This window comes from Ruditapes philippinarum, unplaced genomic scaffold (genome assembly GCF_026571515.1).
Source record: "Ruditapes philippinarum isolate M1 unplaced genomic scaffold, ASM2657151v2 ctg6604_1_1_1_1, whole genome shotgun sequence".
NCBI lineage: Eukaryota > Metazoa > Mollusca > Bivalvia > Venerida > Veneridae > Ruditapes > Ruditapes philippinarum.
In genome coordinates, this window is record NW_026859892.1 from 18,407 (window position 1) to 45,873 (window position 27,467).

Genomic DNA, 27,467 nt, shown 5'->3' on the forward strand with positions numbered 1-27,467 from the left:
AATGAAAACATATGTATATCTTATTGTGTGAAGCTATAAAGTCCAAAGCTACGATATATGTTATGTAGCATTACCTTATTTAAATGACAAAATATGCCCTTTATTTTTATGCAAATATTGTTCCGCTCTTGAGGTCATTTGATTTATACAGTATTAATGAAGTAAAAAAACATATTTAAGTATTATTTATGAATCTTTGATGACCAGGGCTTAAATATTTGGCATGTAATAATGCTCAGTGATCTTCCACAAAAAATACACGAATCTTGACCGTTATCTAAAAAATGTGCATCTGGTTTCACTTTAAAGGATGATAATATAACTTAAAGAATAAATCATATATCACAGCGACCAATCATGTAAATTTAATTCTACTTTATTTTTAACAATAACGCATATCTATTTTGTAAAGGATATATTACTCATGCAAAGTTGACAAGAACAATATATCTCAGTTGCAAGAAGAAAACATTTAATCAATAAGTGATTGATTGCTGACAAAAATATATGTTTTTAGTAAAATCCTCATCTTTTCAAAGAAACATCTGAATCGTTTAAGCACAATCTCGCTTCAGCTTTTAACCTCATCTCATTGAATAGTCAACCTTGTTTATTTGTCATCTGTATATTAATTTATTCTGAATACCAAACACTGAATCATTTCTGTTTAGACTTTGAAAATTTCAAGAACAAAATATTGCGAAAACGTCACAAACCATTCATTGCGTTTGTTCAAAATGAACTTATAAAATCAAAAATATATTTTATATGAAGCTAGATGTAATGCTAATTTGTAATGTTTGGCAATTATGTGCATAAAACAATACACCTTTATGTCGTTATAACACACCAAAGTAAAATAAAATAAAGACGATGTCACACCTTTTTACGTAAAACACATCCATAAATACTAACTAAAGACATCCTCAGTATATCCAAGTAGGCATATGTATGCTCATATTTTATTTATTCTGGATCGCATCTAACACTCTAGAAGGCATCCACTTCTTCTTTCTTTCGTCTTCTTCTGTTTTTAAGCGCGCAGCTTCTTTTTTGTTGCGCACAGCTTTCTCAAGTGCATCTTGTTGTTCCTTTTTAAGGCGTGCAGCTTCCCTTTCTGTAGCTTCTTGTGCAAGTTTGCAGCGTTCAGCTTCCTTTTGTGCTGCCTCTTTTTCCAACCTTTCTTTCACTAATGCCATATACTTTTCGTTATTCGCTACTTGCTGTTCACGACGATCTTTATCTAGCTTTTCGTAATGATCTTCTAAGTATTGCTGTTGTTTGTCTAACGCATCATCTTGAGCTTTTTGTTGTTGTTTTAATAATTCTTCAAGTTTTTCTTGGTTTCGCATTTGCTCGGCTTAAAAAATTAATCGTTTTGACTATTAGACTATGAGTTATGCTTATATAAGCATTCGGATTCAATCGAATTTCACATGTTTAGGAACGTACAATAATATTTATTCAATTGTATCAATACTATTAATATTTACCTATTATAGGTTTTGCTCTTATCAAAGCTAAGATTTGAATCATTTGCTTTCATTCTCAGAACAGGTTGACAATGGTTATGTAAAGTAAGCTACACATGTTACAAAATATTAAAGCGTTTTGTTAGTTCAAAATATTGATTAACATTACATTATTATCATTGATAGGGTGGAAAATGAAGCGTAACATGGAGAAACCAGTAAAGACATTTAAGTGCTAAGCAATTAGTATCACTTTCCGTTGGAGTATTAAACAGTCAATATTCAAGTATTTTCATTTCAGTGAATAATTTCAAAAAGTTTTATATTTTTTGATCGAATTGCATAATTCTATACAGCTATTTTTTACAGGCATCGTCACTGTTGGTTTGGTATAAAATATCTGTCATATGTTACGGTTCAGATCGGAATATCCGTCTCGAAGGTAAACCGTTAATTGGGCGGTTACGAGGCTTGCCAATGGGTACCCGGAAACCCGAGAAAATTTCGATCCGAACCGCAATCATATGTAAAATATTTTTTTCTTGCATATTCTGCCATATAATTTTATATCTTAAACGGTTTGCCTCAATAAGGTACTTGTTCATGGCAATGAATGTCATTTCATCAATATCTAGTTTCTTACAGCAGCGTATAAATTTATTCCTATGGAGAAATGACGTCCGAATCACATAGTTCTAATTTGCGCCGAAATGACGTCATTTTAACTCGGTTTATTCATAAAATGCGTTACAATAACGTTGTTGCATGGCACCGAATCATCTTACACCCCTATGCCAGATGAAATTTTCGGAGTGGGTAAAACTTACGGAAATGCCAGTCTGTTATGCAAGAATACTCGTTCTAGATGCAATATTTTGTAAATTTAAGTACGCTTCAAAAGCAGTTTTCCAATACCTTGTTTCTCCTTTTGTGACATGTTTTCATCAGCTTCAACTATCCTTGCTTCAGCTGTTGTCTTTTTTTTCTAAAAATCCATACCATGTAGATAAAATCTATGAAAAGAATCAATAGTTTTTTATGTATAATCACTTTATAATGATTTTTATAAAGTTGCAAAAACATAATTGTAACACTAAGTTTTTAAAGCGGGCAATTTTTGACTTTGTGGGCACTATTCACACAATTAGTAAAAAATGTAGACAATTGTTATACAAGATATGTAGGCTCCAAATTATGTATTTGTAAACTTTAAGATTTAAGTAAAATATATGCCTGACACAAGGTTATGTTAACACGATGACAATTATGGGTTTATGAGCAATATGTAATAGAACGAGCCAAATATCTGAATTGTAGATTATATAATAAACCTGAAAAGACGCTTTTTAAACATTTCAATTTAGGTCAGCTGTTATGTTATACAAATGCGTCAAATGAAAACATTATAATGTTGTTGTTTTTTTAAAGGCCTCCTAAAGAAGATTAGCCTTAGTCTTCTTTTTATTGAATTCATAATAGATAGGAAGACACACGGCGGTCATCGTGGTATCAGAAAATGGCACATCTGTCCACTTAATGCTCAGATTAAACAAGAGAAATTGTGCTTTTGAATTAGCAATTTGTAATGAAACGAGCAAAATATCTTAATTGTAGATAGTATATAGAACCTGAAAAGACGCTTTTTAAACATTTCAATTTAGGTCAGCGAATCAATTTAGGTCAGCTGCTAAGTCCTATAAATGCATCAGATGGTAACAATATATTTCTTCTAAAGACACCTAGAGAAACGGTAATGTCAAGTTAAGTCTTTATCATTTTTAATAGGAATACACGCAACGGCACGTTTGGTATCAGAAAATGGTACATCTGTGCACTTAATGCTCAGATTTAATCAAGAATGTAATGGATTTTAATATGGCAGTTTTCTAAAATTGGCGATCTATGCTAATACAGTTTTCTAAATCGCGGTAGCAGTAAACATTCTTATTGAAACAAAACAAAAACAGTAAAAAGAAAGTAAATAAGTAAATAAAGAAAGACAATTTCAAAGTATTCGTTAACCTCGTTCTTCTCGAAGTCTTTGAGAACACTGACATATTCATCTTTGGTTCTTTCAACATCACGCTTAAAACTTCGATGACCACCTGCTTTTTCATACTCTTGATTTTCTAACTTCTTTTCAAGATATTTCACAAACACATTTTGCAATGTATTCTCACATTTTTCTAGAACTTTTTTCTCATTAATCTCGTTAATACTGTCCCATATTGCATCCATTTTCCTCTGTAAAGAAATAATAATTTGATTTTTATTCTAGTTGGATTTAAATCACACCGACAATGTAAAGTTTTGCTTGTGGTAGCCCCTTCATACATTATTTCAGACATAAACGGGAAACTGAGAACAAAACAAATTTAGTCGATGTCTACTCCACTCGACTGAAATCGAATCCATAGCGATGACAGCCAAATATTATGATGCCGGCGATCTGAACCACTCGGTCATGGACTCAAATAATAAAAAGTTAATACTTGTAAATGATTGATGTTATCTCTGATTATTTATCAAACTGGGCCTAGTAAAAAGAGCATGACCTTTGCGAAGAAATAATAGCAAACATTTCCATGGTATTTTCAGTATCGCAGAATATACTTATCTATGCACTATCATATTGTAATTTTTGATATTCAAGTTTGACCATGACCATTTGGTTTCTCAACTCGTTGACATTATGTAATCTAAACAAGCATGTATAATTAATAATGTTCTTTAACATAATACCGTAACCTCGAAATTTCTGCTTAAGACTTCATTATTGCCAGCCAGTAACTCATCGTTTAAAATGCAACACAGTATGCATATTTATTTCGAGATATCTCAATGAATGACAGGACCATAGACTGGACATGAACATCAAACACTTCTAAGTTAATAGATGTTTATGTGTGGCATTTATCTTTAAGCTGGAGACTCTTGTATCGAATCAAACATATTTTTGCATAGTTATCTTATTAATCAATCCATGATTGACAGAACTGTTGACATGAACATCAATATACATTTAATATAAATGAAGTTTCTTAAAAATCAGTGTATACAACCTTCATCTTATACGCGCACGTTGTCAAATTTCTTAATTAAAACTCATTTTGAAATCCATCGATAAATGACAAGGTCATTGATTTTATACAAAAAAAGGAAGGAAGGAAAGATTTGATTTAGAAACAGGATATAGTTTGGGTTTCGAAAGCAAGTACCAATATTAATCGGGGAATGGAGATAAACAACATTTTATATTCTCTGAGATGTAATGTTTATGCACAATAAAATGAAATTCTTATCTTTTAATAAAATAACTATAATGAATTCGATTCTTTACGCTTAATTCGTGGAAAAAATAAAATGTTTAAATTTGTAGCTTGTGCGAAACAAAATACAGTGCAATGAGCTTTTAACATTTTTAACAGTTTTTTTTTCTTGTGACTGAAATACTAAACTGAAACCAAAACAAAAAACTTTAATATGCTGCGAGAACTTACCAACCGAATCAAGATACTATTGCTGCAGAACCCAACCTTTTATTAAATTATTTGCAATTTGACTAGCTAAGGCATCCTTTGCATACAAATGATAGCAAGGTTTTGTTTATTTATTTCATGCAGCTATTATATTTGTGAATATAAGAGATTGTAGATGATGCACTATGTACAAATAGTAATACAATTTCTGTTCTGTTTTTCATAAACCTAATTTATGGTCTCTTACCTGAGCTTGAATTTCACATTTCGATTCAAAGTCATGAATAGCGTTTTGTCAAAGATGATCTAGCGCTTTCTTCTGTGCCTTTGTGTAACGTTTTCTTAAAGTTCTTTCAGAGACTGGCAGCTTCTCTTTTTTCATTTTAACTTCAAAGATTTTTACAGCCACTTTTTCAATTTTAGCATTTTCCATTTTCGCTACAGCTGTAAATGCCTCATCAACATCTGGGACAGCGCCGTGTTTGATAGCTGTAACGTAGCGGTCAGCCAATGTTACGAACACTATAAAAGTATAAAAATATATAGTAGGGGAATGTGTAAAAAAAAGAATGAAAGACCGTTCAAGGTAGTTTTAAAAAGGATAGAAGACCCTTAATGCTGGGAGTGATAATGATGTGATGCAAATAAAGAAAGATCCTGAAGGTGTAAAAAAGGGTATGTGGTAAATACCAAGCTCGTATTAAATAAAAAAAAACAATTTAGGAATCTTTAGAAGAGAACAGTTACCTATAATGAAAAATACAATCAAAATTTTGGATTTCTGTAAAATCATTTAAATGAAATTTCCTTGGACAGTTCAGTCGATTTTGAGGTCATTGTAAGGATAAAACATCAAGTCCACTGAATAATCTGCGATGAAAGATATGTAAGTAATTAAGCGTCAAACTACATGCATTCCTCAAACACATTTTTGAATTTAAATAATGCTGGTGAAGTTCCGCGTTGGAAATTCCCGGGCGTTACAGTCCGTAGTGAAAAACTGTATATTACAATTTTGCCAATTTTGCCAATTTTATCTACTTTACTTCTAGTTAAATTAATTAACAAATATATTATTGTAACATGCTGTATAAAGCAAGTCGTCAATATATTGTAAAACAATTATACGAAACGTCTCCGGGTAATTAGTTTCAAATTGGTAATGTTCATTTACACACGCGTAACCCTTGTTGACACAAATTTGGATGACTCTAAAAATCAAAGGAATACATTTAATTACCCGCTTAATTAATTAAGCAGACGAAACATTCTATATTTCAATCGAATGTATATAGAATTATTTAAGTTCTAGACGATCAAGGTATAGCAACGTTCACGTTAACGAAGTCAGAAGTAATTACTTGCAGGCACATTGTGCCACCGCCAGAACGAACTCCCATTCATTTTCAAATTCAGGACAGAGCACACAAGTGGAATAAAAAGTGGAATTATAAGGTTTTGATAATTATCCAATAAGAAAAGTCCATGGAAATCAAATGAGAGTAGTAGCGTCGGTAGTGGTGATATGTTATTAAATTTCAAAAGGGGAATACAAAGATAAGGAAGAAAGGGCAATGTTTTTTTGTACATATACAGACATATACTTAAATGTTATACTTACCGAGGCTACTACCAATTACAGTTGCTAACAACAATTGTGATCTTAAGTTAGGAATGAACTTATATTCAATATATTCGATCGAAAGAAATTGACGTTATTTATTTAGTAAACGGTTATATTGATCTATTATGCTTTATCTAACATTTATTAAAACAAATGGATGTGTTTGAAGATAACATATAATTTCGTATAGAGGTTGCCTAAGAGTTTCAAATTGTATCATCAATGGCTTAGAATAAACTCGAATTAAAGTTAAGCATATTATGGATATGCTTAAGGTATTTCCATTTGTAATTTATAGATACCTTTGCATTGTTGGCTAAATATTTTGTTATTTGTTGCATACATAAATGCAGTCTACATTTATGTTTTGTTTATATAACATGTACATTGTAGGCTATATATTTTGCTATTTGTTGCATACATATATGCAGTCTACATTTATGTTCTGTTTATGTAACATATAGCAGTACAGATTGTTGTCGGTAAAGACACAGGTGGCAGTATCAGTGTTTGGACACCCCACCCTATCTGCCCCTGGACCCCTACTACAACCCTGAAAAAAAATTCAACACTCTAAGGCTTACTATAAAGTACCAAATACAAAACCACCGATGAAATTATATAAAAAAAAATTTCCACTATCAAAATTATAGTTATAGAAAGGTGAAAAGCCTACTATATGTTCATTTGCCAAACAATGTGGAACACGGGAAATCGTCGTTTCGGCGACTGAGGCGCATTCCGAAGGCATTTTGCTGCATCATTCATTTACATCAATAAAAAAACTTGAATTCCACAGCTTACCTAATTCAAGTTTAACGAATATCAATATTCTATCGATTTTTTCTATTTCACGATAATTTTTTACTTGTCGCTGCCATTTTGGATTCTGATACCTGTGTGTTATACGCGATCTGATTGGACGACAAATTTGGCTCGTCCAATCAGATCGCGTATTTCAACCCAGGTATCAGACTGCAAAATGGCTACGACAATTCAAAAAATACCGTGAAACAGAAAAAATCGGAATGCTAGTGATATTCGTTAGTCTTGAATTAAATAAGCTGTGGAATTCTAGTTCTTTTTATTAATTTTAATGAATGATGCAGCGAAATCCTGTCGGAATGCGCCTCAGTCACCGAAACGACGATTTCCCGTGTTCCACATTGTTTGGCAAATGAACATATAGTAGGCTTTTCACCTTTCTATAACTATAATTTTGATAGTGGGAAACTTTTTTTTTTATATAATTTCATCGGTGGTTTTGTATTTAGGTACCTTATAGTAAGTTTTAGAATGTTGAATTTTTTATTTCAGGATTGTAGTAGGGGTCCAGGGGCAGATAGGGGTGGGGTGTCCAAACACTGATACTGCTGCCTGTGGGTAAAGAAGCTTCAAAATTAATGCTTTGTATGTATGATATGATTAAATTCGTACTTTCAATAATTATTGTCATTTAAAACTTACTTTGTCCATTTAATGGTTTACTGGCTAGCAATTCTTTCGGTGGTATTTTGTATATATAGGATAAAAATCGAGTTGTTACTTCCTGAAACGTAGTAGATAAGTCAGCAAAGCTCAACTTTTCAAGATTGTAAAGATCCCTACTATCATAACATGGAACTGGGAAAGCAAAGCACTCGCGTCTCGTAAAGTATTTTTTTGATGCATGTTCTTGGTGTGTTGAACTGTTCTGCTTTGCCTTTGTTTTCCGCTAACCTTTGCTCAAGATAATCGTTTTCTGATATCTTCTCCCCATCCTTAATCAATTTTAGACCGAAATCTCTCAAACAGAGAACAAAGTCAGGAAGAATGAGTTTAATCGAAAGGTTATCCTCAGACGATTGTCCCCGAAATCTTATAGTACTTGCCATTTCTGTTACAAATCTACTTTAGTTAAGCTATAACATAATTATAGAAGAATAATTATTTTAACAGAATGCATTCTTAAAAGCTTATGATCTTTTAACATTTTTGTTTACATATATTTGCTGTCATAACAGTATTAATGAACTTTATAAACGCCTTTATAAACGTTTTTTGCTGGGTTTTTTGCATTATTCGAATTTTAGCCACATAAATATTTCAAGAAATATCCAATAATTGTATGTTAACCCATTACTTCATGAGCATTTTGTGAAAAATGGCTGTTTTCATTGAAAAGTCTCCCGTTACAAGTTCAAATTGCTATAATACTATAACAACTGCTTCAACACTAATCAAACTTGGCACAAATGTTGACTGGACCATTGCACTTGCAACAACATGCTCAGGCTTAAATTTTCTGTTACCATGGCAACGAGGGGACATCTCAAAATTGCCAAAAATCACTATTTTGCGTTGATTTTTTCGATCAAAATTGATTTCAAAGTGCTGCACTTTCTCAATGGATTGAGATAGAGTCAAATGCTTTTCAGCGTTGGTTACACGTTACCTTATGATCAATCTGGGGTCATTTATAGCCTCTCACAAGTCCAAAATTTTCTTGTCGATGAGGGAGACTCCGCCCCCCTTCAAACCCCCCAAACAGAAGGGGGCACATCCCCCTTCTGGCAACCCCCTGATGTATCTTTTGGTTGGGGGCCGCGCCGAAAAAGAGGTCACTTTTTTTAACAACATTTCTCAAACAAAAACAAGTGTTTGGGGCCTAAATAAGGCATTTTTTCATCATTTGAGACAACAAAAAGGGGGGGGGGGGTGAAAAAGGCGTTAAAAGGCGTGTATATGAAGTAATGGGTTAACTGAAAATGATGAAAATACTTGAAATTACCCTAAATCGCGTTTTTTTTTTCATGTTTAAACATGGCCTGTCATATAAATTTGAAGAAAAATTGTTGTTTTGTAGATTTTTTGATTTTTTTCATTAACTGAAAATGATGAAAATACTTGAAATTACCCTAAATCGCGTTTTTTCATGTTTAAACATGGCCTGTCATATAAATTTGAAGAAAAATTGTTGTTTTGTAGATTTTTTTATTTTTTTCATTAACCCATTACTTCATGAGCATTTTGTGAAAAATGGGTGTTTTCATTGAAAAGTCTCCCGTTACAAGTTCAAATTGCTATAATACTATAAAAACTGCTTCAACACTAATCAAACTTGGCACAAATGTTGACTGGACCGTTGCACTTGCAACAACATGCTCAGGCTTAAATTTTCTGTTACCATGGCAACGAGGGGACATCTCAAAATTGCCAAAAATCACTATTTTGCGTTGATTTTTTCCATCAAAATTGATTTCAAAGTGCTGCACTTTCTCAATGGATTGAGATAGAGTCAAATGCTTTTCAGCGTTGGTTACACGTTACCTTATGATCAATCTGGGGTCATTTATAGCCTCTCACAAGTCCAAAATTTTCTTGTCGATGAGGGAGACTCCGCCCCCCTTCAAACCCCCCAAACAGAAGGGGGCACATCCCCCTTCTGGCAACCCCCTGATGTATCTTTTGGTTGGGGGCCGCGCCGAAAAAGAGGTCACTTTTTTTAACAACATTTCTCAAACAAAAACAAGTGTTTGGGGCCTAAATAAGGCATTTTTTCATCATTTCAGACAACAAAAAGGGGGGGGTGAAAAAGGCGTTAAAAGGCGTGTATATGAAGTAATGGGTTAACTGAAAATGATGAAAATACTTGAAATTACCCTAAATTTGCGGTTTTTTTTTCATGTTTAAACATGGCCTGTCATATAAATTTGAAGAAAAATTGTTGTTTTGTAGATTTTTTTATTTTTTTCATTAACTGAAAATGATGAAAATACTTGAAATTACCCTAAATCGCGTTTTTTCATGTTTAAACATGGCCTGTCATATAAATTTGAAGAAAAATTGTTGTTTTGTAGATTTTTTTATTTTTTTCATTAACCCATTACTTCATGAGCATTTTGTGAAAAATGGGTGTTTTCATTGAAAAGTCTCCCGTTACAAGTTCAAATTGCTATAATACTATAAAAACTGCTTCAACACTAATCAAACTTGGCACAAATGTTGACTGGACCGTTGCACTTGCAACAACATGCTCAGGCTTAAATTTTCTGTTACCATGGCAACGAGGGGACATCTCAAAATTGCCAAAAATCACTATTTTGCGTTGATTTTTTCCATCAAAATTGATTTCAAAGTGCTGCACTTTCTCAATGGATTGAGATAGAGTCAAATGCTTTTCAGCGTTGGTTACATGTTACCTTATGATCAATCTGGGGTCATTTACAGCCTCTCACAAGTCCAAAATTTTTCTTGGCGATGAGGGGGACTCCGCTCCCCTTCAAAACCCCCCAAACAGAAGGGCGCACATCCCCCTTCTGGCAACCCCCTGATGTATCTTTTGGTTGGGGGGCCGCGCCGAAAAAGAGGTCACTTTTTTTAACAACATTTCTCAAACAAAAACAAGTGTTTGGGGCCTAAATTAGGCATTTTTTCATCATTTCAGACAACAAAAAGGGGGGGGGTGAAAAAGGCGTTAAAAGGCGTGTATATGAAGTAATGGGTTAACAAAGGGGTGCAATAACATTCTAACTTAATATAAAATAATCGTTGGCGGTTTGGTGGAACTTAAAGTTAAATCTCACAATTTGTATTATATCATATAACATAATTATGAATAAACAATTAATACCAAGTAGTGTGATTGTTTTAAAATATGACAAACAAGGTCAACATAAAAAGGCGGCGTCCAATTTAAAACCTGAGAGCAAAGGTTTACACTCCGCTTTAATAATACATTCACATACATTTAAAACAAAGTAGGAATCATGTTACTTCAAACTAAAAAGGATACGTGAGTTTAGAGATGGTGTCGTAGTCGAACGTTCCCTTTGTGTTGTAGACTAAACAGTTGCAAAGGAGTGTCGCGAGGGTAAAAATCTTGTTGTCATGAATTGGGTCACCCTGTTTAATAATATCATTAGAAAAAGACTTTAACAACATCATGTTAATACTGTTTTAGGTCTGTTATTAGATTGGAACGCAAATTTATTTCTTTTATACATTATGATTGCTATTGCTTTCTTATTGTTTTGTAAATACAAAAATTGCTTTTGAATAAACTATTCATACCTTTTCAGGATCGCCAAGTCCTTCGGTATCAAGAAGCAGCAGAACAGTATTCGGCAGTGTTGGATGTACTTTACACCAAGCCCAAATGCCCTTTGTTGTGCTTTGAATCGTATCTCCCACCTCAAAACCTACATCAGCATTATTCAAAACAGAACTTCAACTTCCATTTCTTTTTGGGCAAAATGGTAAGGAACAAAGTACTTATTATAAAATTTATAGCTATCAAAATGACATTTTGATTAAATTGTATAGATCAGTGAATTTTGAACTAATTTGATATCGATAATATTACATTTACATACCTTTGCCCGACTCCGCCAGACGATTCATTAGATGCGATTTTCCAGTTCTGGACAAACCTGCAACGGCTACAACAACTATTGGCCACTCTATCTGTGATATTTGATCAAATACTTTTTCTTCGCTCTTAAGGAGTGTCTTGGTTTCTTTTCCTGCTTCGTTTGTTTCAATAACGGACCTGATTAACCACATTGGATGTTTGAATATTTCTAAATCCTTTGGAGACCACCTGCTGCAAAAATTATAACTGTAACAACTTTCTTTAAATATTTCAGCAAATTATGTTTAAACGCCAAGACATATATTATCCGAATGTAATTTTGCATAGATACAAGCAAGATTAACATCACCGGGAAAGGAAATGACAAACATTTGGTAATATTTTAAATGTGTCCTTTTTATATATATAATACATAGGTGGTCATTGAAGCTTTGTTGGAGCTGGGATCAAATGGTTCATTATCAAGGTTTTGCATTTATAATGTTGTATTGGTTAGTTGGATATTTTTATCTTAATCTTTATCACAAGTAATAGCAATGACATGCATTTTTTTTTGTTCTTCACAGTTTAACAAATCTGTCAAATTAAATGAATGTATTTACGACTTTTAGTCAATTTTTCTATATATTTCTATATTTTTTATATATTACTGACAAGTATCTTAACCGAGGGCATTTGTTTAAAACACACGTTCTTGTAAATATAAGTTGCCAAATATCCGTTTTTAGTTTAATTTAGGAACACAAACACAGCAACAAAAGACCCAGACATACACACAATTAGTAGAACCTCTCAAATGTTCTTATTTGCATAAAAATTCTGCATTATCATCTTTCACACACTTAAGTTTTAAAAATTGTCTTTCTTTATTGTCCTGTCATATTATGTAAAAATTGAGCGAAAACAATTCATAAAACAGTATCATAAGTAGGTACTTCTTATCCAACGGGTCCATCTCTTTTGGTGATATACTTTGAAATGACTCATCATCCGCCGCTGAACCTGAATCTAAAAATATATATTAAAATGAAAATTTCAATATGTACATTACAAAATTTAATTTATATGATTCTCTTTTGGTATAGTATTTAAAATGTTTTCACAGATTTGTAGATTTGTGATATCAAAACTATACAAATGCATGATCACATTTATCATTATTAAAAAAAACTTGGAGAAAGTTTTATGAAGAAAAATAAATCTAATTGTCAACAAAATCAATATAAAAATAGATAGTGTTCTTTTAAATTATTATTCTTACTTGTAAAATGTCTCAAAATGACTTCTATTGTTTAATGATGACATAATATCAAACATAAGTGAACATCAAAGAAAATATGTAATTAAAAGAAAATACTGTGACGAAATGCATGAAACAAGATGGCAAAATACATTGAAAGGCATAATAATATGAAACAAAAATAGTATCTGTTCTGAATAATTATAAGGTATTTTTGTTTGCGGAACAAAGGTACAACCTGCTTGTGCTTAATGATATTCTCTTCTTTGATTCTCTGTGTTCGTGTGTGGGGGCTATTTGATATAAAAGTTTAACAATCATATAGATAATAATTAAGGAGAATGCTGAATAATGTAAGAGGGCTGATTGATTAATTCGCGGAATTGTAGTATTTCTAAAACATTTTAAGAAAAAATAACATATAAATTTCACCACAAGATCCCTTTACTCTCGACCGACAGAAAGCCAAATTAATAATTGAGATATATTGAACAATAAAGTTTACACACAAAATCAAAACACTACACTATCCTTCACTTCAAGCACGCCGATGCGACGCTGTCACAAGTTGGCGTCACCTTAACGTCAAAGTCTAAAGTCCGGTTCACTTTTCAACGTATTTACCCCGGTGACGACATATCTCTTATGTCTGTGTATCGATTTGTCAAAAGTCAGTCTTAAATGAACGACGACATTATCTCGCGCGCCCTGGTGCGTAGCTCTAATGATGTTTCAAATCGTTTGCCACTCAGTTCTTTCTTCAAATCGGGTAACAGACGGAAGTCTAATGGTGCAAAGTCCGGGCTATACGTCGGGTGTGGCAGTAGACTGAACCCGAGCAGACTAATCTCCAGTTTTGTGCCGTGAGCCCGGTGTGCGGGGGCATTATCTTGGTGTAAAATAATATCTTCCAGGTTTAGCTGAGGCCACTTCCGTTGCAAGGTTGTACATAGTCCCGACGTAACACCTGAAAGATGATAACGCACAACGACTGCATTCTGGCAATATTTTCAGATGTATTATCTAAAATTAAATAAACAATATTTATTAAATACTACAACCGGCTAGCTCTACACGTATTTATGTTTTTTGTTTTTTTTTCAAAACAAATAGTAACAGTTATTTTTTTTTACTTTTGAATAATATTCTGCAATTACGATTGATCTCTCTTGCACCTTGTGTTGAAGTACGAGCCCATGTCTATCAATGAAGTATATATATACATCTCCTTCTTGGCAATTTGAACTCGAGCCTTTTTGGGTGGAGGTGTGTCAGGGGCTTCCAAATAGAAGACTGGTGTTTGGATTTGGGATCATAATAGTACAGCCATGTCTCGTCCGTGGATACGATCCTCTTTAAAAAAAATCTTCACCATGTGCCTCATACCGCTTAAGAAATTCTCGGCAACACTGCACGCGCTTCTGTTTGTCGACTTCTGTCAGAAGCGTTCCACGGCATAATAAGAAAGAGATAGTTGTTCAGCAATGCCCCGAACCGTAACGCGCTTGTTAATGTCCAGCAGTGCTGTCACTAGGGCTGTTTTTCCAACAGTAACTGTAGACGTCGGCCAACTAGTTTTTTTCGATATCATACAATGATGTTCTTCCTTCTCCTTCTTCATTCTCTTAACCGCCCATGTCATTTATACAAAAATTTCGAACAGTAGGCAATGTTTCTGAATTTTCTATCTTTTTAAGAGTTTCACATGGTTAAAGTTTCAGTCCCACACAAAACTTGACGATAGCGCGTTATTCAATGTCGTCTGATGACGTGATTCGCCGCTAGGTAAACATTGAGGTTAACGCTGCTGCGAAACAACCGTTCAACATATCGTCTTTAAATTTACAGGAAATGACGTCAAGATGTCACACTAACGTTAGTGCCAACTTGATTAAATTTCCTTGTATTCTTTAAAATACAGCGTGCTTCAAGTCATAGGATAGTGGTTGCTATGGACACGGTGTTTTCGTAGGAAAATGTTGATATATTTTCGGCAATATGGAAATGTAATTGCAAACATTTTGGTTAAACTCTATTCGAGTTTTTATGTAATTCAATAAAGTAATTTGGTTTTTAGAGGATAATTTCGCGAATTTATCAATCAGCCCTCGTAAAGGTAAAATAATGTTATTTTTGAAAATTGTTACAATTATCGTCCCGCTTATTAAACCACTTTTTTACAAAATGAATACATTTATTCCCTTGAAAAAGTGTGACTTCAGACGCTTTTTATTTTATGTTATTTGTGTTTTAGATTGATATTATATTGTGTGGATATATAACCTGCAAAGATTTTATATCCGAGCCGTTGACCGAGGATGATATTTTATCTTGGAAGGTAATTTATCCATATATCATCCTAAAACCCACACAATCATTTTACTACCCTTCCACTGCCGGGTAAATCGATTTATAAATCAAAATTGTTGCTGTTGCAAATGAAACGTCGAAATAAAATTCACTTTAGGGTTCCCTGTCATCGCAAAATGACGTCATTGTGTTAAGTACCTGACGACTGCAAACAAGAGAAATGGGTAGTCTAATAAAGACAAGGTCATGGTTGTTTTAAATACTTTGCAACACTACTACTGCTACTTCTTCTGTTGCTGCTATTATTGCTTCTACTACAACTACTGCTACTACAACTACTGCTACTACTACTGTTACTTTAACTACTGCTACTACTACTGCTACTACAACTGCTACTACAACTGCTACTACTACTTCTATAATTAATGTTACTACTACTACTACTGCTACTACTACTACTGCTACTACTACTGCTACTGCTGCTACTTCTACTGCTGCTGCTGCTGCTGCTGCTACTACTACTGCTGCTGCTGCTGCTGCTATTAGTGCAACTGCTATTAGTGCTATTGCTATTAGCGCTACTACTACTGCTACTTCTGCTGCTGTTACTTCTACTATTACTGCTGTTGTTAATGCTGCTGCTATTGTTGCTACTACGACTTCACTACTACAACTGGTACTGTTACAGCTACTGATTCAGCTATTTCTTTTTCTGCTGCTTCTGCTGCTTTGCTAGTCCTTCTGCTACTGTTGCTTTTATTACTGCTTCTACTTTCTTCTGCTATTCTACCTCTTCTTACCCTATTACTGCTATTGATGCTGTTGCTTTTCCTGCGACATTAACGGCGAAAGCTCATTCCTTGTTATGAAAGTTATAAGGACACTGTGGTATCATCAAGATATATTTTCTACGGGACTTGTGGGGTTTACAGTGAGGAAACGTTGAAGGCCTCATCGTCAAATACGTACTAATACTTGCCATTGAGCTCCCTCAAACATTGATTCAGAAGTTGAACACAACATTCCAAAATATTATATATCAATAATTATGTGATAAGGTGCATATATGATTGCTAAAATATGTTCGAATCACACAATAGTTTAAATTAACTTTTGTTGTTAAAATGTTGCACTTCTTTTTTCTCAAAAAAATGTCTCCAAAAATCTGGATATCTTAAAAACTATATGATTGTCTAGATTTATATTTATACTAATCACATGCGCTGCGTTATTTTAATATCTAATGCGTTTTTAAAGTGCTTCAGTATATAAATCAGACGATAAACTAATTGGAATCAGAAACGAAACTACTATTTCAAAATCTGCTAATATAATACGCAAATTTTTAAACTTAAGTCTTTATTGATCTTGAGATAATATAGTTTTAAATGAAGTCTTGCCAGCCATATATAATCGTTCCTTGTTAACAGATGAACATGGTTCGATGTGTGCCGACAATGATATTTTATTTTGAATTAAAGGACACAAGATGTCTGAATTGATTTCTAAACTTGAAGGCATTCAATTACTGCTTTGTCATTTTTCTTTTGTTCTGTCTAAACAGTTATTGTCAATCTGTATTATAAATTTATCGCATGTTCTTTTGACTTGATATTAGGAATGATCGTTATTTTAATTATACGTTTCGATGTATGTTCCATATATCATCTGTACAATAACGTATATACATTTATCACTTACGAACTTTCGCTATACGTATATGCTGCATTTCGATAGAGCGGAAGTCAGTGCGCGAGCATGCGCTTTGCCATATCTCGTTCAGATACCGCTCACGTTTTAAACTCGGTTGCTATGAAGCGACACTAAGTGTACATGGCTTTTACAACTAAAATATCAGACAAACACATTAAAACAATACACATAAACTACACAAAGTTGTTTTCCATATTAGTATTTTGCATTTGAAACTGATAGTCAAACAAATATCTCAATATTCTTACCGATTTAATGTATTGTTTACATGTGATGACAGCAACGCTGTGTGTTAGATTACTTTCGGTTCAGAAAATTCATTTGTTTACCATCAAAACTCATATGTTTACCAAAGGAACCATATATAGATAGAAAGTAAATTAAACAAAGGTAAAGAAAAAATTGTCCGTTTCTGAACAAAAAATCGAATAAATGAATACAAAGTCTTTTTAATAGGTCCCTTCTTTGAGTTCATTTGAAAGGGGACTAATTTGGTGGAATTTTAGACAGGGAAACAGGGAGTTATCTTTCATGGCTAGGAAATATGGCCGACTGAAATCATGCAAGCAAGTTTGTAAGCGTTTATCATCTATTTTAGATTATGATTTGGCTGCAAATCAATAGTTTAATATGATTTTGAATAAGACACATGAATTACTGCGGAATGACACGATATAGTTTGCGAATCATCAATTAAAATACAAGTACATAAATAATCACATACATCAGCTCTACACTTCACGGCCAATTTGAAATTTCTGGCATTTTTGCGAAACATTTTTATTCACATTTTCCTAAAATAGAAAGACAACATTTCTGTTCTCCCTATACAAATAATGGACTGTGCAACTGTCTGAAGATTACCGAGATTTAATATCGTGGAACCATGCTAAAATTTAATCATGTCTCAACCCAAAGGGGAACTGTTTCGCATTTACATAAAATGCATCGGTGTTAAAGCTGTTGCATTGCACTATCATAAAAATATTTTTCAAACTATCCGTTTCTTGACTCTTAGAAACTAGGAACAAGCTTGTGAAGAAATTAATCTATTCAAGCGTTGTATTTTTCTTTTGAGATGATTTGGATAGTGCATAGCGGACACAGTTCTAGTTTCAAAAACTTTAATAGCGCCTTATATTGCGTAACACGAGGTCATGTGTGTGTTGTTTTATTGTTGCTAGATTTGGTAACGGGTCTGATGCATTTAATGTCTAATTTACGACGTTTATGCTTGAATTTGATGTTTTAGCGTTGGTAATTTGCTTATTAATAGCTTATATATCGTTTAATAAACAATTACGAGCAACATTGTCTATAAATAAATAAGACCAAGGTGTAGGATTCCTGGAAATTTACGCGTTACGTCCTGCCACTGTGTAAAACGAGTACTTCTTGTGCAACATATCGGAATGTTTGTGTCGTTACTCTTCCCCTTTAATTTCAATTCGTCTAGGTAGCATTTTATTCAGCTCTTCTTAAGGTATGCAGTGCACAGAGCATTCAAAATATCATTTTTTTACTAAACTATAAGTATAAGACCTTAGAGGTCATCGTCTTAGTCAATCATTCTATATATCAGACATTTATTACAAACTTGAACACTTTTTTACTCAGTCTGGTAAAAATCCCCATTTTTTATGTTAACAATGTGCGTGTATGTCTACCTTTTTGTAACAGGTATGATATGTGTATACCAGTGTGTGTATGTATAGATCACATTATAAAAACACGAACATTTAATGATAGGAACACATTTTTATTCAAGAAGCTATTCAGGGTATTTACAACTAAAAACAAATGCCTAAACATAATTGTGTAACTTTTTGGAACAAAAATAAAATACATTATTAATAATTGTCCGATAAAAACCATGATATTTGATAGAAAAGTAGTATTTCAAATAAGATATAAGCCTGGACATATAATCAATGTAAATACAACAACTTCAAATATTCATCATGTTAAGTTTTTTTTTTTTTAAATAGCAACCCCAAATCCATCCACTTAAAGTTTTAATTCAATCAAGAAAAAAAGGGGATTTGTCCGCACACTCGTTGGTTAAAGTATGGATGGTACGTGCGGAACGAAGAAAATGAGGTCTAATGAGGTCTCAAGGCAACCAGAACTTTCTCATATGTCTCTATGAACACCAAAACTAAAATCAAAACATGTACAACCGTTAGTACACAATCCAAACGACGTAGGAACATTATGCATCGTCTTATATTTTAATCTATTCATAGCAAAATGAATTTCAAAATGTATATCTCCGGTTTTCTGATATCAATTTTAAGTCTGTCATGCCATGCCATTGTTTAAATGTTTAAATATGCTTTACCATGTTTATTTTTTGGATTGTTTAGATGCTCATATTATTATTTTAACACTTAAATACATTGTTTTTACTTTATTTCATATACCGACCCTGTATGAAATAATACACCAAGGGGGATTTGAGGCCTTTCTACAACAGAAACCTTGTAATGTGGCCCAATATCCTTTACTATCGGTGCAACAAAAATGTTTCATATAAATTAAATGAGATTACATAGATTCACGTCCGCTTTGCACATTTTAGAGAGAGAAAGAGATGGACAAAGAGTGAAAAGGGGATAGAGAGGGAGAGAAAGAGTTTATCGAATTGTAATATAGGGGTCGCTGGTTCGATATTTAGCGTGGTGTTATTAAGAAATCGGTTATTACGTCACTTTTACGTCAAAGTCATTTAATCTAATAATTTCTTATTGCAAAGAAATGTAAACTTAACCATAACTTCAATCTTCGTCTTTAATCTATTCCTTGTGAAACACACATATTCAATGACAGTGAATGCAGACCACACAGTATATAATCAGTGACAAGTTTTTAAACTTGTACTAACAAACCTTTAAAATATCATCAAATAACACGGCTGGTTTGAATTTTTGTTGCACAGGAACGTTCATATGATGACTTTTAATCTAACCTGGTGGAAGAAGACACACCTTCGTTATTTACGACACGAACGGGCGCATGAGTATAACGAACCACCGTTGTTTTGAAACTGGATATTTTCCTCATACGAAAGTATGCGAGATGGGCATTGTACAGACAATATGTTCTACAGATTTGATGATAATATGTACCAATGTTTATCGATGACGCGGGGGTTATTCTGCATTTAAATATATATGAATTAGTCTTGGACATTTAATTATACTTTTTTGTAAATGTTTTCGTATTGATTATCCCCCTTGAAGTGTTGTCGTGCTTCCACAAAAGCTCAAGTAATTTATAGGGAAATTAAAGACACTTTCGTTTCGCTACCGATTGGCGTCGGAGAAGTGGTACATTCCTCACCGGATGCGCCGTAAATGAGGCATTAATATATACAGACCGCTCCGACCTTAAGCTTCTTAAACGTTTCAGTACAAAAACAGATCATTCAGTAATGAATATAACTAGAAAAAAATTGACTGCTGCAAGCATAAATTCCATAAGAAGATAAACATAACTAATGTTTCAGATTAATTATTTCTATCGGGGAAAACAGAGACATATCAAAGTGATTTTTAACGGTTTTTTTCATATGCAAGTTTATATGACATATTGTCAATGTCTTTTTGAATGATTTCTTCAAGTTTGAGAACAGTGGCAGAATGTATTCCGAAAGATTTGTGGTAAAGAGTAATTGATATTTATATCAAATCTTAAAAAGAACGAAAACCATGTGGCAATGACATGAATAAAGATTTGCAACAGGCGATAAGATTTTGAAATTACAAATATATTTACATCATTGTAATTTAAAGTAAAATAACTATTCTAGTTTATAGATTTATCATAATTTTCATTGAAAACCGGTGTGGTTAAACTACTTTATGATATATTTCTAAATTAAATTATGCTATGTATACAATTGACTCAGATTAATTTTGAAGATAACCTTTTACATTTGTAATTGACACTGTCTTGTAAATTACTCTATTAATAAATGAATGTATATGTAAAAGCAGCGCTTGGCCGTAACATCATAAATCACCAGGGTACATGTTGTATTTTTCAAGTGGCGTTTGGCTGCAATGTCATTCATTACCGTAATTAGTGCGTAATTATGTAACAAGTATAACATTATATAAGGACACTTTACATAGTTGATCTAATAATGGTTCAACTAAGATTAAGGTCCATCATAGGGGGTTTTTTTGGCATTTTTTTATTTCACCCCTTTAATGACTACCAACTATAATCAATATATAGTCTGTCACTGTTTTAGCCGTTGTTGCCATTGTTTTAAACCCACTCTTTCTTTATCACACCGATCAAATGGGCAGACAACAGTTCCAACGTCAACAGCTGTACCAGTATATACATGTCGGCGCATGAAACACAATTGACGGACGGTAAGTATTCATCTATTTCTAACATATCCCAACTGTGTTGAGTTAATCAATGTTATGGATTCATAGTCAACATCTAAAGGAGCATACTAACAAATATCTGGTCCTATGTAAGCTTTACTTCACGTGAATTTTGACTGAAAATAACCACACTATCCGATGAGATGCGGCATTTTTATTTTTTAAGTCACAAAAACTTATATTTTCTCATGATAAAAAAAATCTTTATCATACGATCCGTAAACGTCAACATTTCGTCATTAAATATTTCAAACCATACCTTCAAAACGTTTTTCTGTTAAGTTTATAGGGTATTTAAATTGGAATGTCATCAAAATTTAGTAACGTCATCAGCCGTTCACCTCTTTTTAATGATAACATCGACAGCCATTCATCGGCAAGAATGAATAACGCTGAAAGCCGTTCAAGGAAACAATTTTCAGCGCTTTTGTGCTACAGTAACTAGGAAAAAAATAAACTTTTTTGTTCATTTAAAATAATAATTTATTCATGATACTTTCTAATAGACGTCATGCTTACGATATCCATCTACTCTTCAATAATTTCTAAATTTTAAACCATGATTTATTTTACAGAATGTAAATTAATTAAAAGTATGATTATTAGTTAGTTAGTTATTTAATAGTAAGTTAGTTAGTTAGTTAGTTAGTTAGTTAGTTAGTTAGTTAGTTAGTTAGTAAGTTAGTAAAGTAAAGTAAAGTTTATAAGTTAGTGAGTTAGTTAGTGAGTTAGTTAGTTAGTTAGTTAGTTAGTTAGTTAGTTAATTGGTTAGTTAGTTAGTTAGTTAGTTAGTTATTCAGATAGTTAGTTAGTTAGTTAGTTAGTGAGTTAGTTAGCTAGTTAGTTAGTTGGTAAGTAAGAAAGTAAACTAGTAAGTAATAGTTAGTTAGTAAGTTAGTTAGTTAGTTAGTTAATTAGTTAGTTAGTTAGTTAGTTAGTTAGTTAGTTAGTAAGTTAGTTAGTTATTCAGATAGTTAGTTAGTTAGTTAGTTAGTTAGTTAGTTATTTAGTTAGTTAGTTAGTTAGTTAGTTAGTTAGTTAGTTAGTAAAGAAGTTAGTTAGTAAGTAAGTAAGTAATAGGTTGGTAAATAAGTTAGTAAGTATGTAAGTATGTAAGTCAGTAAGTAAGTAAAAGGGTAAGTAAGTAAGTTGGTTAGTAAGAAAGTAAGTAAGTAAAGTTAAAGTAAAGTAAAGTTTGTAGGTAAGTTAGTTAGTAAGTTAGTTATTTAGTTAGTTAAGAAGTTCGTTAGTAAGTAAGTAAGTAAGTAAGTATGTAAGTCAGTAAGTAAGTAAGTAAAAGGGTAAGTAAGTTAGTTAGTAAGTAAGTAAGTTAGTAAAAGGGTAGTAAGTAAATTAATAAGTAAGTAAGTAAGTAAGTAAAGTTAAAGTAAAGAAAAGTTTGTAAGTTCGTTAGTTAGTTAGTTGGTTAGTTAGTTAGTTAGTAAGTTCGTTAAGAAGTTAAGTAGTAAGTAAGTAAGTATGTAAGTCAGTAAGTAAGTAAGTAAGTAAGTAAGTAAGTTAGTTAGTTAGTTAGTTAGTTAGTTAGCAAGTTAGTTAGTTAGTTAGTTAGTAAGTTAGTTAGTTAGTTAGTTAGTAAGTTAGTAAGTTAGTAAGCAAGAGTTACTTAGTTAGTTATTTATTTAGTTAGTTAGTTAGTTAGTTAAGTAGTTAGTTAGTTAGCAATAAGTACATAAAAACATACATACATATATATATACATACATACATTCATAAATACATACATAAATACATACATAAAACATACATACATACATACCTTTTTTATATTGAAATACAGTGCGGTTAATCGACATAAAGGTCTCTCAACTAAGATACAACAAATAATAGCCCGTGAACACACTAGCTAGCTAACTAACTAACTAACTAACTAATACTCATACTTTAATTTTATTTACAGTCTGTAAAATAAATAGTTTATTATGGTTGAAAATTTAGAAATTATTGAAGAGTAGATGGATTTCGTAAGCCTGACGTCTATTAGAAAGTATCATATTTTAAATGAACAAAAAAATTTACTCTTTCCTAGTTACTGTAAATTGTTTCCTTGAACGGCTTTCAGCGTTTTTCATTCTTGCCGATGAATGGCTGTCGATGTTATCATTTAAAAGAGGTGAACGGCTGATGACGTTACTAAATTTTGATGACATTTCAACTTAAGTATACATTTTGTATATTAAGTAAAATATCTGTTACAACCCTAGCTTTTCAAATTCAAACTATATTATTTAACATTGTAGATAACCCTGCCTACTTGTCTTATTGAAAACGGTTATCGAAATCCTGCTTTAGTTATAAAGTAAAATGCAGTTTAACCCGCCACAGATAAACATGAATTAATTTGTAGAAAAATATTCACCAAATGAAATAACTTAATATTAATTAAAACTACGCATAACTCTAATCCTTCCATATAAGGAAGCCATTCAGCTCTCTAACGGAACAAAGGTTTTATTCCGGTTGCCGTTGGAACCTACTAAAAATACATGGAGGGGTTCCCCAGTTCTTCTCATACAAGCTAAGCTGGACAATCGCCTTTACAGTGTTGCTGCGACTAAAATCTAACAAACCAACTGATGGAATATTGGAATATGTATTATAGGTTTGTCGTTGCAAGTACAAGAAACGACTATTTAGAAAGTCAAGTTCAAGATTTCTATAATAATAGTATAACAATTTTCTATTATTTTCATATTAATCAGCAATATTATGGTATTCAGCTTTTCTAGGAACTTCAAATAGAGTGTGAATGCGTGAGTACTGAAGTCATTTTGAGATAAAAACCAATTTGCATAAAAAATACATAATATATGTAATACTGCCACCAATATTTATAGGAAATGTGTTTATGATATTCAGGGATATTCAGGCGAAATATTGACAAAAATATTAAAATGATCTTTTGTACTCAACTCGCACTAAAATGACATCTCTAATAGTTTCAGCATAAATTTCTGTTTAGATTCTATATATTTTGCTATTGAAGCATAAATATATCTATATATGTTGAGCAAAATTTAGACGCCGATAGAATCACCGAATAGTTTTAAAACAAGTCAGGTGACTTTAACAAATCATTGAAGTTACATTAACAGATACTGTAGATATTGTATGATTGAAACAAGTCAAAATCATTCATTTGACATGTTCTTTAACGATTCCAGAGTTCACTGTGACAACTATTGTGAAATCCTAGCGCTCTAACCTGACCCACGCGGGTCATGTTAGGAAACCACCATTTTATTCTTTATATAGAGAAAAGTTTTGTTCCTTTGACTGTCTAATATATACATTTTGAGGGCATTTACAGAATTAGGAATGAAAAATTCAAAACTAAGAAATGAAAATTTTGCCTGTGTCTCCCTTTTAATTAAATTGTATCCTTGCATGAAATAGTTTGCTAAATGTAGCAACTTAAAGGGAATCATTTGACGCTATATTTAGATCAGATTAGTGATGGAAGCGAGTAGAAAACGATAACATGTACCGAATTTGAGGAAAAAAATATTTTAAAAGTTTGATGTTACGTGTTTGGTTTGTTAGCTTCAATACAAAAGTATACAGCAATTTTTGTCCGGTAAATGTTCCAAATCCAGTAAAGGTTCTCAAAGTTAACAGTTATAAACTTCCATATTTCAGTCTCCGCCATATTTAATAACATGGTTAATACTTTTTGAACGAAACGTAAATTTAAATATAAATTTGCTACTTACCTTAATTTATAATTTTGTTTTAATTTTTTTTCGTGTTGGTTCAAGGCAGTTGGATACAGGATCGAAAACGAATTTGCAGAAGCGTGCTCGGTTTATATACTAAGCATGCGCAAACGAGTTTGAATGACTTGTTAAGGGGAGTAGCCAGATATACTGATTATTGCAAAAACAATCTGACGGATTGTGTAAAACTAAATAATTTAAACTCAAGCGCTGAAACTTAATACGATTGAATATTTGTACTGAAATGTTATAAGATACATCATGTATATAGATAGTTCATAAGATCATTATAAACCGTTAAGACCAGGACATTGGTTAATTAGTACTTTAAATGTGTAAAGGAATGATTGAATAAATCACAAATATAGATTTCAGGGGTTGTACATTTGTAAATGTTAATATGAATATACCGAGTGATGAATATCAGAGTAACAGGAAACAAGAACACTATCAAAGTTCTATAATTTGTGCTATTTAACCGACAAAATATTAAAAGAAAATTTACGAACAAAATAAAATATTTAAGTCATGATTTTCTAAATATTACATTATTAGACCGACATTCTAATAAATAAACATAGATTATTTAAAATCAAAACTTTAAATAGCAATTGTATCACAGTTAAATTAATAAGAGATCTGGAAATAGTTATGATGTTTATGTCGATTTGAAATCGTTTTAAATTTTCTTTTACAGTTTTAGTCTTAATATCGTGTGTAAGACCCGTGACTATCAATGAAAGCTTGGCAGCGCCTCCTCGTACTGCCTATTAGGTTTCTGACCGTTCTAACGAGTAAAGGTGCCCATTCCTGGACCAACATGACTCCAAGCTGCTGCATGGTCCTGGGTTGCAGCTGACGAGCTGAAATTCTAACCCGCAATTCATTCCACATGTTTTCTGTTGGATTTAAGTCTGGTGAGCGAGCTGGCCAAACCATGTGCTCAGTAGACTCCTCTATAAGAAGACCTGGACCACCCATGCCCTTTAAAGGTAAGCATTATGATCGTTAATTAGCATGAAATGATCGCCGTCTGCTCAAGCATACAACTTAATCTGGTTGTCTAAGATGTCGTCTATGTGTCGCTGACCTATCAATGAGCCTCTAATAAGCACACACCGGTCGCTTCGTCCATCTAAGCTGATGCCTCCCAACACCATAATTGACCAACCTACGTAGCGGTTATGCTCAGCAATATTTACAACATGAAACTATTCACATGTCACCCGTGTTGCATAGTTCAACTTGTATGCTCCATCGTCCATTTAGCCTGGCGAGTTCGACGCGTCAAGGGGATACGTATGTAATGAGTCTCGATCGCAAATTACCTCCATGCAGCCTTTTAAATACCGTCTGCGCGGAAACATGGACCCGCAGCATTAGCAAGGTCATTTCGAAGAGAAGTTGCTGTCGTATAACTTGCACTACCTGACTGAACCACCAAACCAAGTCCTGAGCTTGTGTTGAGACCCCTTTGCCAAGTTAAAGCATGCTTCCTAGCGGATGTACCATGTAATCGGTATCTCTCCCAGGCTCTGGTGATGACGATGTAGTGTACACCAAGCGCCGCACCAACCTGGCTGAAGGTGGCCCCTGCAGCACCATCCCTACAGCCCACCATAACTCTGCTTATCTCAAAGCCTCTGCCGCCTAATGTTAGCATGCGCCATATCGAAGTGACAGATGAAGCAAATGTAAGCCACTGAGTGACAATAAGCGGGTAATGTCGCCGTTTAACAAATTAAAGACATGTGCTTGTACAACCCATCAAAACATGGACATTGGGGGTGTATGCTTTATATGCTTCCTAGACGAGTTGTAACGGATTAGTCAACACGGATTCAAGTCAAGTGACTATATTCTCATAATATTGCTAAATCAGAATTTCCAAAAATTTGGAAAGAACCTGTTTTATACTTGTAATAATATAAACATTAGCCTATGGTGCTTATGAACAGTTTAGTATGAGTAGTTTAGTTAGGCTAGAGAATTGAATCTCTCTCACACGTGAGTGTTAAATAGGAACAAACACTTGAAGTTTTGCAGTACATACCTTAAGAAATAAGAAAGTTGTAGACAACGAACACCTTTTATTCTCATGAACGTTCAGTATGAAAATTCGGATAATGTTGGTGCTAG

General features: G+C 33.0%; 1 long non-coding RNA gene across 1 annotated transcript; it reads right to left on the reverse strand.

Annotated features, from left to right (window-relative positions):
- Positions 1-449: 449 nt before the first annotated feature.
- On the reverse strand, positions 450-11,757 carry LOC132758217 (uncharacterized). The gene is made up of 7 exons (XR_009629549.1): positions 11,628-11,757; positions 11,350-11,459; positions 8,043-8,462; positions 5,199-5,473; positions 3,495-3,716; positions 2,388-2,485; positions 450-1,360 (listed from the first exon to the last, which is right to left on the reverse strand). It is a non-coding gene; the product is annotated as an uncharacterized LOC132758217 (long non-coding RNA).
- Between the last annotated feature and the right edge of the window lie 15,710 nt (positions 11,758-27,467).